This window comes from Sapajus apella, unplaced genomic scaffold (genome assembly GCF_009761245.1).
Source record: "Sapajus apella isolate SASKATOON/1434 unplaced genomic scaffold, GSC_monkey_1.0 scaffold47, whole genome shotgun sequence".
Lineage (NCBI taxonomy): Eukaryota > Metazoa > Chordata > Mammalia > Primates > Cebidae > Sapajus > Sapajus apella.
The window spans coordinates 3952291-3970130 of NW_022436987.1; the positions used below are offsets into that span (position 1 = coordinate 3952291).

The 17840-nt window shown below is 39.0% G+C and overlaps 1 protein-coding gene and 1 non-coding gene across 5 annotated transcripts in view; one reads left to right on the top strand and one right to left on the bottom strand.

Moving 5' to 3' along the window:
- Positions 1–17840, bottom strand: part of STK33 (serine/threonine kinase 33) — a 193054-nt gene that overhangs the window by 145237 nt on the left and 29977 nt on the right. The window lies entirely within an intron of this gene.
- LOC116525397 lies at positions 5873–6003 on the top strand. The gene has a single exon (XR_004257679.1).

Below are 17840 nucleotides of genomic sequence, written 5' to 3' on the forward strand. Positions count from 1 at the left end.
CACATTTCAAAACCAATTATGCCTTCCTAACAGTCCCCCAAAGCCTTAACTCATTCCAGCATTAACTCAAAAGTCCACAGCCCAAAGTCTCATTTGAGACAAGGTAAGTCTCTTCTGCCTATGAGCCTGTAAAATCAAAAGCAAGTTAGTTACTTCCTAGGTACAATGGGGAACAGGCATTAAATAAATACAGCTATTCCAAATGGAAGAAATTGGCCAAAACAAAGGGGCTACAGGTACCATGCAAGTCTGAAATCCAGCAGGGCAATCAAATCTTAAAGCTCCAAAATGATCTCCTTTGACTTCAAGTCTCACACCCAGGTCATGCAGATACAAAAGGTGGGTTCCCATGGTCTTGGGCAGCTCCACCCCTGAGAATTTGCCAGGTACAGCCTCCCTCCTGGCTGTTTTCATGGGCTGGCATTGAGTGTCTGCAGCCTTTCCAGGTGCACAGTGCAACTTGACAGTGAATCTACCATTCTGGGTTCTGGAGGATGGTGGCCCTCTTCTCACAGCTTCACTAGGCAGTGCCCCAGTAGGAACTCTGTGTGGGGGCTCTGACCCCACATTTCCCTTCTGCACTGCCCTAGCAGAGGTTCTCCAAGAGGACCCCCACCCCTACAGCAAACTTCTGCCTGGGCATCCAGGCATTTTCAAACATCCTCTGGCATCTATGCAAAGATTCACAAACCGCAGTGCTTCACTTCTGTGCACTTGCAGGCTCAACACCATGTGGAAATTGCCAAGGCTTGAGATGATGTGCACCCTCTGAAGCCATGGTCTGAGCTCCACATTGACCCTTTTCAGCCACGGCTGGGGCGGCTGGGACACAGGGCACCAAGTCCCTAGGCTGCACACAGCACAGGGACTCTGGGCCTGGCCCATGAAACCAATTTTTCCTCCTAGGCCTCTGGGCCTATGATGGGAGGGGCTGCCATGAAGACCTCTGACATGCCCTGGAGACATTTTCCCCATTGTCTTGGGGATTAACATTCAGCTTCTCATTATTTATGCAAACTTCTGCAGCCAGCTTGAATTTCTCCTTAGAAAATGGGATTTTCTTTTCTATTGCATTGTCAGGCTGCAAATTTTCTGAACTTTAATGCTCTGCATCCAACTGAATGCCTTTAACAGCACCCAAGTCACATAAGTGCTTTGCTGCTTAGAAATTTTTTCCACCTGATATCCTAAATCATCTCTCTCAAGTTTAAAGTTTCACAAATCTCTAGAGCAAGTGAAAGAAAAATGCCACTGGTCTCTTTTCTAAAACATAAGAGTCACCTTTGCTCCAGTTCCCAACAAGTTCCTCATTTCCATCTGAGACTACCTCAGCCTGGACTTTGTTGTCCATTATCACTTTCAGCATTTTGGGCAAAGTCATTCAACAAGTCTCTAGGAAATTCCAAACTTTCCCACATTTTCCTATCTTCTTCTGAGTCCTTCAAACTGTTGCAAACCCTGCCTATTACCCAGTTCCAAAGTCACTTCCACATTTTCGAGTATCTACAGCAGCTCCACAATCTACTGGTACCAATTTATAGTGTTAGTCAGTATTCACACTGTTCACACTGCTGATAAACACACAACCGAGACTGCAAGAAAAAGAGCTTTAATGGACTCAGTTCTACATGGCTGGGGAGCCCTCCCGATCATGGCAGAAGGCAAGGAAAAGCAAGTCATATTTTACATGGATGGCAGCAGACAAAAAGACTCCCTGAACTTGAGTGGGTTATTCTGAATTCTTTTTTTTTTTTTTTTTTTTTTTTTTTTGAGAAAGAGTCTTGTTCTATCACCCAGGCTGGTGTGCAGTGGTGCAATCTCAGCTCACTGCAACCTCCACTTCCCGGGTTCAAACCTCCGCTTCATGGGTTCAAGCAACTCTCCTGCCTCAGCCTCCCAAGTGGCTGGGACTACAGGTGCCCACCATCACACCTGGCTAATTTTTATACTTTTAGTAGAAACAGGGTTTCACCATGTTGGCCAAGCTGGTCTCAAACTCCCGACCTCAAGTGATCTGCCCAACTCAGCCTCCCAAAATGCTGGGATTGCAGGCATGAGCCACCATGCCCACCTTATTTTGAATTCTTTATCAGACATTTCATAGATCTTCAATGCTTCTGGGTCCATTGCTAGAGCTCTGATAGTATCTTTTGGAGTTATCATATTTCCCTGAGTTTTCACAATCCTTGTGTCTTTATGTTGATGCCTGCACACTGAAGGAGAAAGCCACCTCTTCTAGTTTTTGCAGGTGTTCTTTGGTGGTGTTAGACTTTTACTTCTTCATATCAGAACTTAAATGCAGGCTTGTCATTGTTTCCCATTCTGGGCAGAACCTGTAGTGAGGATCAGAACTAAAACTTTGCCCCAGAACTATATTGCTGCCCTGTTATTGTTTCCTAGTCTAGGGAAAACTTAAATGGGCACAAGAACCTAACCCCAGCCTTTTAGTTATTTCTAGGTTAGGGGAAGGCTTTATTCAAATGCCTAGGCTTTGTGGAAAATGCAGCTAGGTACTCCAGCCTTTCCATGAATTGTGCCCCGTGCAGCACTATGGCACTGGCCAGTCTTTTCAACAGGGTGTCCCTGCTGATTGGAGAGCTAAAGATCCACCAAGATCTGCACACCAGTCACTGTGATCAGTGCCCCTGTGTACCCCCAATCCACCCCAGAAGGTATATCCTCCTGGCATTTCCAATGCTTCCTATGGAATGGATCTGGAGTAGGCTTCTTGCAAAGATTCCAGACCAGTGGGGAGAATGAATGTCCACCTCCTATTCCCTCCTATCACCCCATAAGCCATAGGTCTAGAAAAATTATCTGTGACTGGCATTATGCCAGCTTGGGGAAGGAAGTGGCACAGACTGAAATGACCTCTTCTCTTACCAGTCATTGCTTATCTTGATTCTGTGAGTCTGTGGACTTTCTCAGCTTCTCCTCCAAGTTCTGGTATATTCAAGGTGGTATTCTTATTTTTAAATCGTTTCTAGTTGTATTTTGTAGAGAGAGTGATGCCAGAGGATCTCTATGTTGCCATTTGGCTGGCATCACCTTGCTTGCTATAACTTTTCTACTTTACAAACTTTTTACATTTTTTTTAACTTTTTGCTTCTTTTTAATAACACATAGCTTAAAATGCGAACAAATGTTCAGCTGTACAAGAATATTTTCTATCTTTATACCTTATTCTATAAGCTTTTTGCTGTTTTTCAGCTCTTTTATCTATTTTTTCACTTTTTAAGCTCTCTTGTTAAAAACTAAGACATATACACACACCTTAGTCTAGGTCTTCACAGGATAAGGATCATCAGTATCACTGTCCTCCTCCTCCAAATTTTGTTCCTCTGGAAAGTCTTCAGAGGCAATAACAAGCATGGAGCTGTCATCTCCTGTGATAAAAATGCCTTCTTTCGGATACCTCCTGAAGGACCTGCCTGAGGCTGCTTAACAGTTAACTTTTTCCTTTTTTTTTTTACTGTTGTTGAGATGGAGTCTCACCCTGTCGCCCAGGCTGGAGTGTAATGGCGTGATCTCGGCTCACTGCAACCTCCACCTCTCAAGTTCAAGCAATTCTCCTGCCTCAGCCTACTGAGTAGCTGGGATTACAGGCATGCGCCACAATGCCTGGCTAATTTTTTATATCCTCAGTAGAGACAGGGTTTCATGTTGGCCAGGCTGGTCTCAAACTCCTGACCTTGTGACCCCTCTGCCTTGGCCTCCCAAAGTGCTGGGATTACAGGTGTGAGCCACCATGCCCAGTCAACTTGTTTTTAATAAGTGAAAGGAGTAGACTCTAAAATAACAAAGAGTATAATATAGGCTGGGTGATGGATCACGTCTATAATCCCAACACTTTGGGAGGCCAAGGCAGGAGGATCACTTGAGCCCAGGAGTTCAAGAGCTTCCTGGCCCATACAGTGAGAACTTGTCTCCACACACACACAAAAAAATTAAAATTAGCCAGGTTGTGGCACACACCAGTAGTCCCAGCTACTCAGAAGGCTGAAGCAGGAGGATCACTCGAATCCAGGCATTCAAGGCTGCAGAGTAAGCTATGATGAAGCCACTGTACTCTAGCCTGGGCAACAGAGGGAGACTGTCTCAAAAACAAACAAACAAACTAGACATATAAACTAGTAAATATATAAACCAATAACATGATTGCTTATTTTCACTACCTAGTATTATGTACTTTACACAAGTATATGTCCTACACTTTTATACCACTGGATGTACAGTAGGTTTGTTTACAATAGCACCACCACAAACACCTAAGTAATGTGTTGCCTTACAATATTACAACACCTACAATGTCACTAGGCAACAGGAATTCTTTAACTCCATTATAATCATATGGGACCACCACTGTATATGTGATCCATCATTGACCAAAATGTTGTTATATGCTGTATGACTATATACTTTAAGGCTATCATAATCAAAACAGCATGGTACTGGCATAAAGATAGACACATTGACCAATGGAACAGGGTAGAAATCCCAGAAACCCACACATTCAACTGATTATTTTTTGACAAAGGTACCAAGAACACCCAGTGGCAAATAGACAACCTTTTTAATAAATGGCGCTAGAAAAACTGAATCTCCACAGGCAGAAGAATTAAATTGGATCTTCATCTCATACCATATATAAAAATCAACTCCAAATGGATTAAAGGCTTAAATATAAGATCTGAAATTATAAAACTACTAGAAGAAAATATAGGGGGTAAGCTCCATGACATTAGACTGGGCAATGATTTTCTGGATATGATCCCAGAGGCACAAGCAACAAAAGCAAAAACAAACAAGTGGGATGGCATCACCTGAAAAACTTCTGCAGAACAACAGAAACAGTTTAACAAGGTGAAGGGACAACTCACAGAGAAGAACATATTTACAAACCATTTATCTGATAAGGGATTAATATCCAAAATATGTAAGAAACTCAAACAACTCAATAGCAAGAAAACAAATAACCTGATCAAAAAATGAGTGAATTGGCCAGGTGTGGTGGCTCATGACTGTAATCCCAGCACTTTGGGAGGCCGAGGCAGGCAGATCACAAGGTCAGGAGATCGAGACTATGCTGGCTAACATGGTGAAACCCCGTCTCTACTAAAAATAAAAAATATTAGCTGGGCGTGGTGGCATGCACCTGTAGTCCCACCTCTTTGGGAGGCTGAGGCAGGAGAATTGCTTGAACCTGGAAGGCAGAGGTTGTGAGCTGAAATCACACCACTGCATTCCAGCCTGGGCAACAGAGCAAGATTCTGTCTCAAAAAAAAAAAAAAAAGTGAATGACCTGAACGGACATTTCTACAAAGACATACAAATAGCCAACCAGTTCATGAAAACAATGTTCAACATCACTAGTCATCAGAGAAATGAAAATTAAAATCACTATGAGATGTCACCTCACACCTGTTAGAACGGCTGTTATCAAAAAGATGAAAGATAAGCGTTAGTGGGAATGCAAAGAAAGGGAACACTTGTATACTGTTGGAGGGGATGTAAATTAGTACAGCTATTACAAAAAACAGGTATGGAGGTTCCTCAAAAAATCTAAAAGTATCACTACTATATAATTCAGCATCAGCAATCCCACTCCTGGGTACACATCCAGAGGAACCAACATCAATACGTGAGAACGAGATCTGCATGCCCATGTTCACTGCAACATTCCTCACAACAGCCAAGATGTGGAAACAACCTTGGTGCCCATCAACAGATGAATGGATAAAAAACGTGTTATATATACACAATGGAATACTATTCAGCCTTTTTTAGAAGGAAGTCCTGTCATTTGCAACAATGTGGAGAAGTCTAGGGGATATTATGTTAAGCAAAATGACTGAGGCACAGAAAGACAGAGGATCTCTCTCCCACAGGGACATATGGGATTGTTTTTCTCTTCAGCCAGGGCTGGAGGCCAAGACAGCCCTTGAAAATCATCATCAGGACTGCTGAGAGCTGGGCAGCCTTGCTTACCTCCCTCAGGCATTTGAAGAAAAAAAGACAAATACTACACAATCTTACTTATATGTAGAATCTTAAAAAGTCAAACTCATAGAAGTAGAGAGTAGAATGACGATTACCAGAGGCTGGGAGGAACAGAAAGGAAGGAATGGAGAGCTGCCTGGTTAAAGGGTAGACAAGAGGAATGCTTTGAGTTCTACTGCACAACATGGTAACTACAGTCAATAATAATATATTGCACATTTAAAAATAATTAAGAGGCCGAGCGCAGTGGCTCACGCCTGTAACCCCAGCACTTTGGGAGGCCAAGGCAGATGGATCACCTAAGGTCAGGAGTTCTAGTCCAGCCTGGCCAACACGGCAAAACCCTATCTCTACTAAAGATACAAAAATTAGCTGGGTACAGTGGCAGGCATCTGTAATCTCTGCTACTCGGAGACTGAGGCAGGAGGATTGCTGGAACCCAGGAGGCAGAAGTTGCAGTAAGCAGAGATCACGCCACTGCACTCCAGCCTGGGCAACAACAGCAAGACTCTGTCTCAAAAAAATAAAATAAAATAATTAAGAAAGTGGCCAAGCACTGTGGCTCATGCCTGTAATCCTAGCACTTTGGGAGGCCAAGGTGAGTAGGCTGCCTGAGTTCAGGAGTTCAAGAACAGCCTGGGAAACATGGTGAAACCCCCATCGCTACTAAAAACACAAAAATTAGCTGGGTGTGGTGGTGAGTGCCAGAATCCCAGTTACTCGGGAGGCTGAGGTGGGAGAATGAACCTGCGAGGCAGAGGTTGCAGTGAGCCGAGATTGCACCATTGCACTCCAGTGTGGGCGACAGAGCAAGACTCCATCTCAAAATAAAATAAATATAAAAATAATAAAGAAAGTACATTTTAATTATCTTGCCACAAAAAATAAGTGAAGTGATAGATATGTTAATTAGGTTGATTTAATAACTCCATGCTGTGTGCATGTTTATCAAAACATCACATTCAAAACATTCTACCCCATAAATGTATACAATTATGATGTCAATTAAAAAGAATAAATTTTTTAAAAGCAAGAAGGGAAAAGTACCTAAAGATCAGTAAAAATTAAAATGCCATAAGAAGTCAGAAGAAAAAGAAATGACTTCAGCCAAGGTGATCAGAGAAGACACCGAGATCAAATGTTAACATCTGAAATGGGCCTGAATATATACCTGGGATTTGGGAAGTCTAAGAAGAAGGTAAACAGATTGTAAGGACAGAGAAACAATGCAAGTAAAGGTAGGCAAAGGAGAAAGCACCATGATCATCTAGAAGTTATGTTGGCTAACACAAAGTACTTCAGAGAAAGGAGTAAAGTTGAAGTGGAATATTGAGACTAGGGTCAGCTGGGGAGGGCCTGATCATGAGGCTAAGAAGTCTGGATTTTATTGGGGAACTGGGGAGCTGGTAAAGATTCCTGAGCAGAAAAAAGCATCATCAAAGTTGTGCTTTAGAAAGATCAATCTAGCAGTAATTGAAGTAACTGAACATCAATCAAATGCAGATGATATAGCACAGTGAGTATAATGTAAGCCTGCAGGAATTCAGGAATTCATTTATAAAAATGTAATTTATATGCATCTTTTCAGTAACATAGCTCTATAAACTGTCTTGCTCATAGACTAGTACCTAATTATATAAGCATCTAAAAAGGTCATAAGTACTATAAAATGATATCACAAAACCTCTTGCCTCTGCCTGGAAATCCTTCCACCCCCTTTCCCTTCCAGTAAACTCCTTATCCTGTAGACTTCAGTTTAAATGTCTCTCCTTCAGAAAGGTCCTTTTTAAATCACTTATCCAAATTGGGTCCCCTTGTTTTTCTCTTTCGAAGGAGCTTGCAAACTTTCTTCACAGCACTTATCACAATTTGTAAGTATATATTTTGGTCATTAATTAAAGTCCATTTCCCCCACTAGATTGTGAGAGGAAAGGCTGTATTTTTGCTAATCACTATATTCTCCAGCACCTAAAATGATGTAACACATTTTAGGCACCTAACAAATATTTGTTCTATGAAGAATGAATGAATGAAGAAGTGAAGAATTGATTTTAGGGTCACCATAGTAATGCCCCTCTTTGCCAGATGCATGTACTATTGCCTAAGATACTTTCTTTCAAAGAGAAAATTAAAGAAATCTTAACCAGGCATGGTGGTTCATGCCTGTAATCCCAGTGCTTTGGGAGGCCAAAGCAGGATGATCACTTGAGCCCAGGAGTTCAAGACCAGCCTGGGCAATATAATGAGACCTCATCTCTACAAAAAAATTTTAAAAATTAGCTGGCCATCATGGTGCATGCCTGTGGTCCCAGCTACTAGGAGGCTGAGGTAGGAGGATCACTTGAGCCTGGGAGGTCAAGACTGCAGTGAGCCATCACTGCACCACTGTACTCCATCCTAGGCAATAGAGGGAGGGGGACCTTGTCTAGAAAAAAGAAGAGAAAAGAAAGGAGAGGGGAAGGAGAAGGAAAGGAAAGGAGAAAAGAAAGAGGGAGAGAGGGAGTCACAAAGTCTTAAGTTTCAACTTAAAGTTGAATTCCTATGTGGCAAAATCAGAATAAAAATTTGTCCTTACACAAGGAAAACCTTAAAGCAAATATTCAAGTCAAAATATACATTCCTGTGTCTCATATTTTTACACAAATAATTCCAAGTGCAATTACTGAGTAAACTAGAATAAGGAACAGAATCTAGGCACAAGAAAGCATTTTAAGTCAGATGTAAAGAAAGCAATTATAGATTTGTAACTCCTTTATTCCTACATATCATGTTAGAACCTCAAAAAGGAACTTCAGCATTCAATGAAAGATTTACTTTAACCTAAATCATCACTGGAGTAAACAAAAATCCTCAAAAAAGACGACTAAGCTTTTTTTTAAAACAGGTAATTCACTTCCAAATAATACTTGGTTTTCAATCACATGCAGTTTATACCTATGTACTTACTTCACGCTACAAACTTGGTGCAAGGCTTCCTTCATATAATAATAAACATAGATGATTAGCAATGTAATGAACCTTAAGTCACAGAAGTCTAGAGAAGTCCAAAGGAGTTCAACATAAGGCATTTGGGACCTTATCTCAAGATGCAGCCCTTCACAAAAATTTAACTTAGAAAAATCACCCAATGCACTAGGACACATGAAGGGCTAACCAACTGCCAATAAGGAACTAGAGAAGTTGGTTTAACTTGGTACAATGGGTCACCTGCAACAAAAGGAAAAATAAGATTTCCATTATTCATTTGTCTGGGGGGCGGGGTGTTTGTTCAACTATTGCAAATCAGATGCACTACAGAAACTTAAAATGAAAAGGAAAAAAGACCAGCATAAATTTGTTCAAAGAGATACAATCAGTTTTACTATAAGGAAATACCTCAGTTCCTAAAAATCACTATACTATGCAAAAATTGCACAAACAAGGGCTTATGGGGGAAATGCAGTTAGGGGCACAAAACCTCAAACTTTTGTCAGTGATACACACACACACACACAGACACACACACACACACACACACACACACACACACTAGAAACCTAATAAAAACCATGGCATTTTTATACATGCTAAATGGTTAGGAAACATAAATATGGCACCTCACCTTGAAAAAAATCCTGAAATGTACTTATAGATATAGGCATTTAAAAGACTGTAGCTTTTTAATTAATCATGGGTGCTTGAAAGAAGGTGATTTGAAATCAGAAGGAAAGGTATGACACGATGCGGGGGGGTGTAGCTCATAACTTGCGGCGAACTGAGGTAGCTGGTAGCTATTCCAGGTATGTACATGTCTCCATTTTGTGTGTTCCTGCTGGGTTCAGTACAACTGTGTGCAGTATTCTGTGTTCACCTGGTGTTTCTTGCTGGCAAAATCATGGATAACGCAAACATGAAATTCATTTATGCTCAAATTGCTTCCTAATATATCAATGGTATCGCAATAAATTCATGTTTTTAAAACAAGTATTAACAGCACAACTAACTGTATGGGTATTCAAATTCAAACAGCTAATGCCAACTGGATACTGCAGTTATTTCCCATTCCTCAAATGTCTTGAGCTCAATGAAATCACAAGATTTTGAAGAATCACAGACTCTCTAATAGAAAACAGCCACAATTCCCAAGTAGATTGGTATAATTCACATGGCCAAACCCTAGAAAATGGGTTTGGCCATGTGAATTATAGGGGTCTGCATGCCTCCATGAAACTACAAACTTCTTCATAAAATCACTGCCTTTAAAGCAACAAAACATAAATTAGCACTGGTAAATATGGCATTTGATCAAATCTAGTTTTTGCTCAGGAATACAGGCTCTTCTCCTGTCATCGTGAGCATTATCTCACATATCCCCAAGACGTTCAGCAGCTATATTATGACAACCAAAGCACAAAGCCAACAAAATGGTGTAGCCAAATTCACAAACCTTAGCATTTTTTCCTGCATCTGGTGCTAGTTTCTAGGTCGGTGGCATAACAATCATGTAGCAAAAACAGTGTTCACCAACAGTCTTCATTTCATCTGATTTTAATTAAGAACATTTAACCTTTAGCAGAAATGTCTGAACCTCTATTTTTAGCATTTATCAAGTATTACCTGTTCCACAGGCTAAACTCTCAGTTTAGTACTTCATGCAAAGTAGGCGCTTCCTAAATCTTTGTTGAACAAACATTAGTTGAACCCACTTGTTTTGTTTTACTATTCTGCCCCATAATTTTATTCCCAGAATATTAAATTCCATTTTCAAAAGCAACATATTCACTTTTTTAAAAGATTATGTTTGTTTGCTTTTAATTACTATAAAATTAGAAAATAATTGCTGTAATAAAAATTGAGAGAGTCCAGAGCTATCTCGGAGATACTCATTTTCAATGGTTCTGTGTAACATTCTAGAAATTTTCTTTGTACATATACAGCATAAGTATAAATCATATATTGTTGTAAATAAGCCCATACTATACCTATTCTCAGTAACTTACTCTTTTTCTAAATATTATAGCTTGACCATTTTTTCATTATCAGTATATATATTTATACATCTTTTGTTTTAATGGCTATATAATATTCCAATATATAAGCATTCTAAATTATTTAACAAGCCCTTATCAATAGTCAAGTAAGTTGCTTCCAAATTGTTTCTATTATAAATGATGCTATATACAATAACCTTTTACATATATCTTTGTACACTAAGATGAATATATTTGTAGAATATACTCTTAGCAGTAACACTGCAGAGATAAATGTGTGAGCATTTATTATTTTGATGTCAGATTGCCCTCAGGAAAGGATATCAGAGTACATTTTACCGCATGCCATCATTAGATGTTTTTTAACTTTTTCATCTTTGCCAATTTGATAAATGAAAAATAGCATCTTATTTTAATTTCTACCTCCTTAATTATAAATGAAGCTAAGTATTTCTCAAATTTTTTTTCTGAAAAATATCTGTTCATATTGATTTTTCCTCATCTCCTGTTGACTTATCAGTTATCCCTAAATATTAATGATATCAATCCTTCTTCTGTCAAATACATTGCAATTATTCTCCCCCACTTGGGTATTTGTTCATTGATTCTTATCATGGTGATTTTGTCATGCAAAAGCTTTTAGTTTTTATGAAGTCAAATGATTAATCTTTTCTTTTGTGGTCACTAGGTTGAGAGTTATGCATAGAAAGGGTTTCTCTGCCCCAAGGTTAAAAAATTATCTACCCATGTTTTCACCTTAAAATAATAATAAAGAATTGGTAATTTTTACTGAATGTATCCTTCAGGCCAGGTACTGCTCTAAGCACCTCACATACATTATTGTATTTATCTTCACAACTACCCTAGTAGGTGAGTAGTATCATTACCTCCAAGATACAGATGAGGATTCTATAACTACTTATGAGATTTAAACTCATTTGAGAATGCATATCTGGTATGTGGCAGTGGCAAGATTTCAACTCAGACTAGCAAATTCATCAACTACAGGCTGTATCTACTGACTCTCTCCACGAAGATAAATGTGAGTTCATACTCTTTTACAACCCTCTACCTATTCTACCTTCCCCACTTTATATCTGTTATATAAACCCTTTATTCAATATTAATTTTAGAGCCTTTGCATTCTCTTCTGTTTTCATAGTATGCAGTTATCCAGACCTTACTTAGTCTATGTTTAAATAGATTCCATATGCCCTGTCAATCCTTTCCTACTTCTGCTTCTTCATTCCCAAGTTCATTTTGTTTATCACTTAGATGATTAATTTTACTCATGAGGCAATTTTTCAGGGACTAGGTTCCTTGAACGTTTGAGAATATTGGTTGTTATCTTTATGCATAAGTAAGAGCTTGAGCAGGTATTAAATCTGTGGGCCACACTATTCCCTGCCTACACACATTCCACCAAAATTCTAGGGACACTATTCAACTGCCTCTTACTTTGGCTATTACCATGATGTCAGAAGCCAGTCTCATTCTCCCCCTTTTGGTGACTTGCTTTTTCTGCCTGGATGCTTGGGGACTCTTTTTCTTTAATTTTGAAGCACAACTAACTTTACTTACTTGATAATCTTACTTGATATTGATATACTTGCTTGATATTGATAATCCTGTTTCAGTTTTTTTAGAACTCTGTGTTCTTTGAATCTGTAGATTACTAATTCCTTTAATCTCTGAAGGTATTTTCCCCATTATATATCTGAAATTATTGTCCATTTATTCTACTCTCTATATCAGGTACACCAACAACACATATGTTGGATCTTCTCTGCCTATATTATCTACATATCATACAGAATTCTTAGTTGAAAGTCTATGGCATAAGCCTAACTTGAAATAGTTTAGATAAAAAGAATTTATTAGATAGACAATGTAGTACCTCATATAACTCTAGGAAACGTATGTAGTGTAACTGGGCCTCAGGGATAACTGGAACCACAGACTTGAACGCCATCAGGACTGCTTATCTCAACTAAGGCTACTTTTGTCGCTTATTTCTGCTTCAATGTGTTGGCTTGGCTGTCACTATCACAGATAGACCAACTTCTGAACTACAAGGCACAGAACATGGCTGCCACCAGCTATGAAGCCTCACATCCTATGACTGACCACCAGGGAGGGATTGCTTTGCTTTCCTTAATTCCAATTTTTTTAAATTTTATGTTCCCCTACAATTTCTTTAAGTGAATGCAGATGTATTTTTCTTGAATTTTTGTTTTCTAAAATAATTCTTAATCTGAAACGTACTTCATTCTGCATGCTTAGAGTCAAGCAGTTTAACCAGTTTTGGTTTGCTAACTTATTAGTTATTCATTTCTGTTCATTTGATTCAGTTAACTGCTGTATAACTCACTGTCATTTATTTTCTTCCTCTCCATTTCACTGTAGATTAGAAATTAAAAGATACTGTCCTCTTGTCTCTCTCGCCTCTCTCTTTCTCTCTCTCTCCATTTTGAGATATTGCACTGGATTCCTTGTGGATTTTCCAGGGTTTCCCATGGCCTGTCCTAACTCTAAAACCTTACATGATGGGGCACTCATGGCCCCCACTTTCAGTGAAATCTGTACCGAAGTGTATAACAGATTTTAGCATCCTCTTTTAATTTTATCCATATGTCATTATACTCTTAGATTCCAGTCTGTAGCTAGGAACTGAGCCATTCCTAGTTTCATGGATTTTTTTTTCTTTGCTTTTTGTTCTATTTGTTGATACTGAATTAGTTTCATTAAAGGGAATACGGTTAACATGGCTTTACTTTTCTGAATATCTTCTGAATTCTTAGAAGTAATAGTTACTATTAAAATTCCACTTTGGAAAACTTGAAATGCATTCACTTATCAAATATGCATGGGATATTAACTATATGCAAGGCACTTTGGGAGGCACTGAAGATACAGCAATGTAGAAGGTAAAAATAGTTCCTACCCTCTTGGAGCTTACAGTATAATGGGGAAGACAGACTATTACTATTTGTAAAAATCACAGGAATAGCAGATCAATCAGTAAGTAAAGGGGTAGCTGTTTAAGCTGAGATTAGAATCCCCACGAGTTATGGATTAGAGTATTTTAGCTAAAGAATCTCTGAGTTGCTTCTCAGTTCAAGGAGAGACAAAAGTCTCCTTGAAGCTCACTTTTTATTTTGGGAACAATCACTTAAGTTGCTTCCCATAGATTGCAAAAATAAGTAAGTACCCTGTATCTGGGTAAACAGGGCCTTCCTTGGGCATACAACCTAGCAATAACTATCTTTTTTCTTGGGATATAAAACCCATAGGCCTTCTAGGAGTGTTCCTTGGGATTCAAAGTTAGCTGTTGGAGTAAACCTAACATTGCCCTGACCAAAATCTTCTTGCAAGAAGAGATATAAATGGCACCAAAAGAATACTTACTAGGCAGGAGTTGTCTGGGTTGGTGTCCCAAGCTCAATCCAGCCCAGGGTATCATGAGGAAGAGTGACTCTAACCCAACCTTTAATTACCATGACACAAGATTATGCTTTGAGAAACAATGACTAAGTGTATGAGCATAAGTCTGTACATAAATAAATGTAAAATGTACACTCTGCATCTTGGGCAGGTCATCACAAATAATCAGTCCCTTTGGATCATGCAGGACCATTCTTCAACAGCAACAGTCTTTATCAGCAACAGCTATACTGTACTTCTCGGATTTTGAGTTCATCCTCGACGTGGAACATGAAGCTATCCCTTTGGAACCCTCAGTTCTTACACAATACACAAAGTGAAGGAAGAGTCCTCAAGAGTGAGACACTGAACTTCCTGGTAATAAAAATACCCGGAAAATAATGTAACTAACTTAATAATTAGGAGAGATAGGACTACATTGGGATTTCCCAGAAAGAGTAACACAAGCAGTGACCTGAAAGACAGCAATCAGTTAGCCAGAGGAAGTAAAGAATGCATTCTAAAAAAAGGAGCCAGGAAGAAACTTGACAGATTTTAGGAAATTAAGAGGGATCAGTAATGCTGAATTGCGGGGTAAAAAAGGAGCTACGATGCTGTCAGTCAAAGATGGTAAGGCAGGCAAGGGGCAATATCTACAGGGTCTCATAAAGTATGTTAAAGATTTGAGGCTCTATCCTACAAGCAATGTAAATATTTCAGTATAGGAGTGGCATGATCAGATTTTTGTTTGTAAAATATGATTTTAGAAGCAGGATATAAGAAAATCAAGAGTGGAAAGTAGCAGGCAGGTCAGCTGGAAAGCTATCTGGGGAAGATGGATGCGAACAGGTAGAAGTAGGTATATAGATTTGATTGTAGAGAATTTAGGAAATTCCCATCAAATGGCTTCCTTCTCTATGAAATAGCAAATAGGAGAAAGAGATGAGTTTGGGCATTGACAGATTAAAGACACAGATGAGTACATTTAATCCCAAAACCTTACGGAAGAAAGCAGGCACTCTGGCCTTACATAATTCTGCTGAGCCTGCTCTGCTGAGAAGAGTCTGGCCCTTATGAATCTGGTGTTACATTATACTGCTAGGTTAAGACTTCTGTATTATTTTGCCAAAATAAATCAAAGTTTCACCCAAGAGATAAAAAGCTATAGAAAGAGAACTTTCCATTTGCCTGCCCTTGTATAGCATGTGGATGTACTCTTCCTACGTATCACCTTCAAGCAACTTCAGAAGAAAAGACTGAAGGAACTTGGGAAATACTTGTTGCAGTTAACCATAGATGGACCCTTGCTAAACCACAAAAAAGAGGGCCTTATTAAAAGCATTCTTAGCTGATGGACCTTTCACCATTAACCAGTCGCTTGGGTCAAAAAACAAAAGATAAATGCTATTCCCCAGGTCTAGCGCCACCATCAACACGGAGGAAATGATGAAAGTCCTAGATTACAGGGGAAATTCAACAACCGGTGCCTTTGGGAGAAGAAAGCTGACATTCTGTCCTCATCCCTTCAAAAACATATCCTAAGCAGAAAGAGATCTAGGATCAAAGCTATCTTTAAAGGACTAAAAGGTCTCAGAAGCACTGCTGCCTGCAGGTGTAAAAATAAAGTGACAAAAGTACACTTGACAGACCAAATTAGTGATCCCTAAACTTCCTTTTAGGTTTGCCCACTACTCTTCCTATTATGGAAAGCCCTTGAGAGGGCATCTCCAGGAGTGTCATTTATGAGACAAGCCAACAGAGAGAACACCTAGTAAGATAATTAGTGGATTTTAGGAAAGAGGAAAAAAAACAACAAAGTAGTGAAAGTACAAGAGATGGATTCACCACCATCTAATCAGCGCTACATGGAGAACACAGGTTTTTCACTGTGATTTCTAGTCAAAGGTTAAAAAACTTCACATTTTTAACAAAAATACCAACTCCCGCCCGCTGGAAGTTATAACTCTCTGCTTTTGTTGTAATTGGGGTTTACCCATGGCATTAATTTCACATTGGATATAAGCCTATGACCATCCCTACACTGCAGGCAGCATAAAACTGGGGCAAAAAAAGAAATAACTTCTGCATCAGAAAGCAGAGTTTCATAGCTGGAGTCATAGCCTTCAGTTCTAATATCAGTTCTGTCATTTACAAGCAGTATGACCCAAGGCAGGTTATTGAAACTCATTCGGCCTCAGTCATCTTGTCTGTGAAAAGGGATTAGAACACACTTCACAAGATTATGATAAGGAGAAAAAGAGATAATGTACATGAAGCTCTTAGCACAGTACCTGGCACATAAATAAGTACCCAGAAAGGGATGGGTACAGTTAGAAATCATGAACTCTCACCTTCACATTCATTTGTTCGTCTCTGCTTCCTCTGAAGACTTCTTAGGTCTTAGGTGCACCTTGTTTACCTAAAACCCAAATATCCTGTCTGCTTCTGCCTATCTCTATCTGTAGGACTCCCTTGTCCCTCCACCAACAATCCCCTGGGTTAACTTATTACCCATCCAAACTTACAAACTCTGGGGATCCACCCCTCCTGCGTAGCTTCCCTCCTTGTCCTGGCCTGTTCCACATGTTGCCATTCATTTCCAGTGTGACAAATCTGAAGTCAAGTCAGATTGTTTCAGTTAGTTTGAAGGCTGCCTAAAAGGTTTTATTTAACCTACAGAAGCCAAAATCATCATTTACATATAAATAACATCATTGGTCAACTGATTAATAACTTTATACTCAGGACTATGCTAGACCTTCCAACTATATTTAATCCTTCCAAATTAAGACTCTAGTTAATTATTTAATTATATTTAATCCTTCCAAAATATGACTGCATTTACAAGCAAAGTAGTTACCTTAAAATGCAGCTTTTAAATATACTCTCGGTTTCTTCATCTTACTTCCTTGTTATCTCCAAAACTTGAGAGTTGAGAAATAAAAGCCTCTAGGCTACTTTTAAAAAAATCTTTGACCTATATTGCCTTAAAATTATCAGAGTATCTCTTAGTGAACACTCAATCTTTTCACTATTTCATTTCTCTCCAGGTACATTCTAACTCCTTGAATAAATTAAATGAGTCGAGAAAAAAAATCTGAAGTACTAGTAACACAAAATTGGCTTAATGTTTAATGTGTGGTTCATTTAGAGGCAACAACTAAAGATCAGGGTCATTAGCCTTTCCTATGCCAGATCTCACAGGATATCTTGACTATATTCTGCAAATACAGTCAATTGAACCAACATTGTATCTTGCAATAGTCATATATGCTTCTACTACTATAAAGATAACTTTTGATTATGTTCTAATTCAAAATTTATTCTGCTACTCAAGTCTCTTCCACAGCATACTTCTTTAATTTAGTGAATGAAATTCTGCACTTCTAAGAAAAGCAGAAAATATTTATATTGCCAAGTGATAGACTGACCTCTAGTGGAAATTTT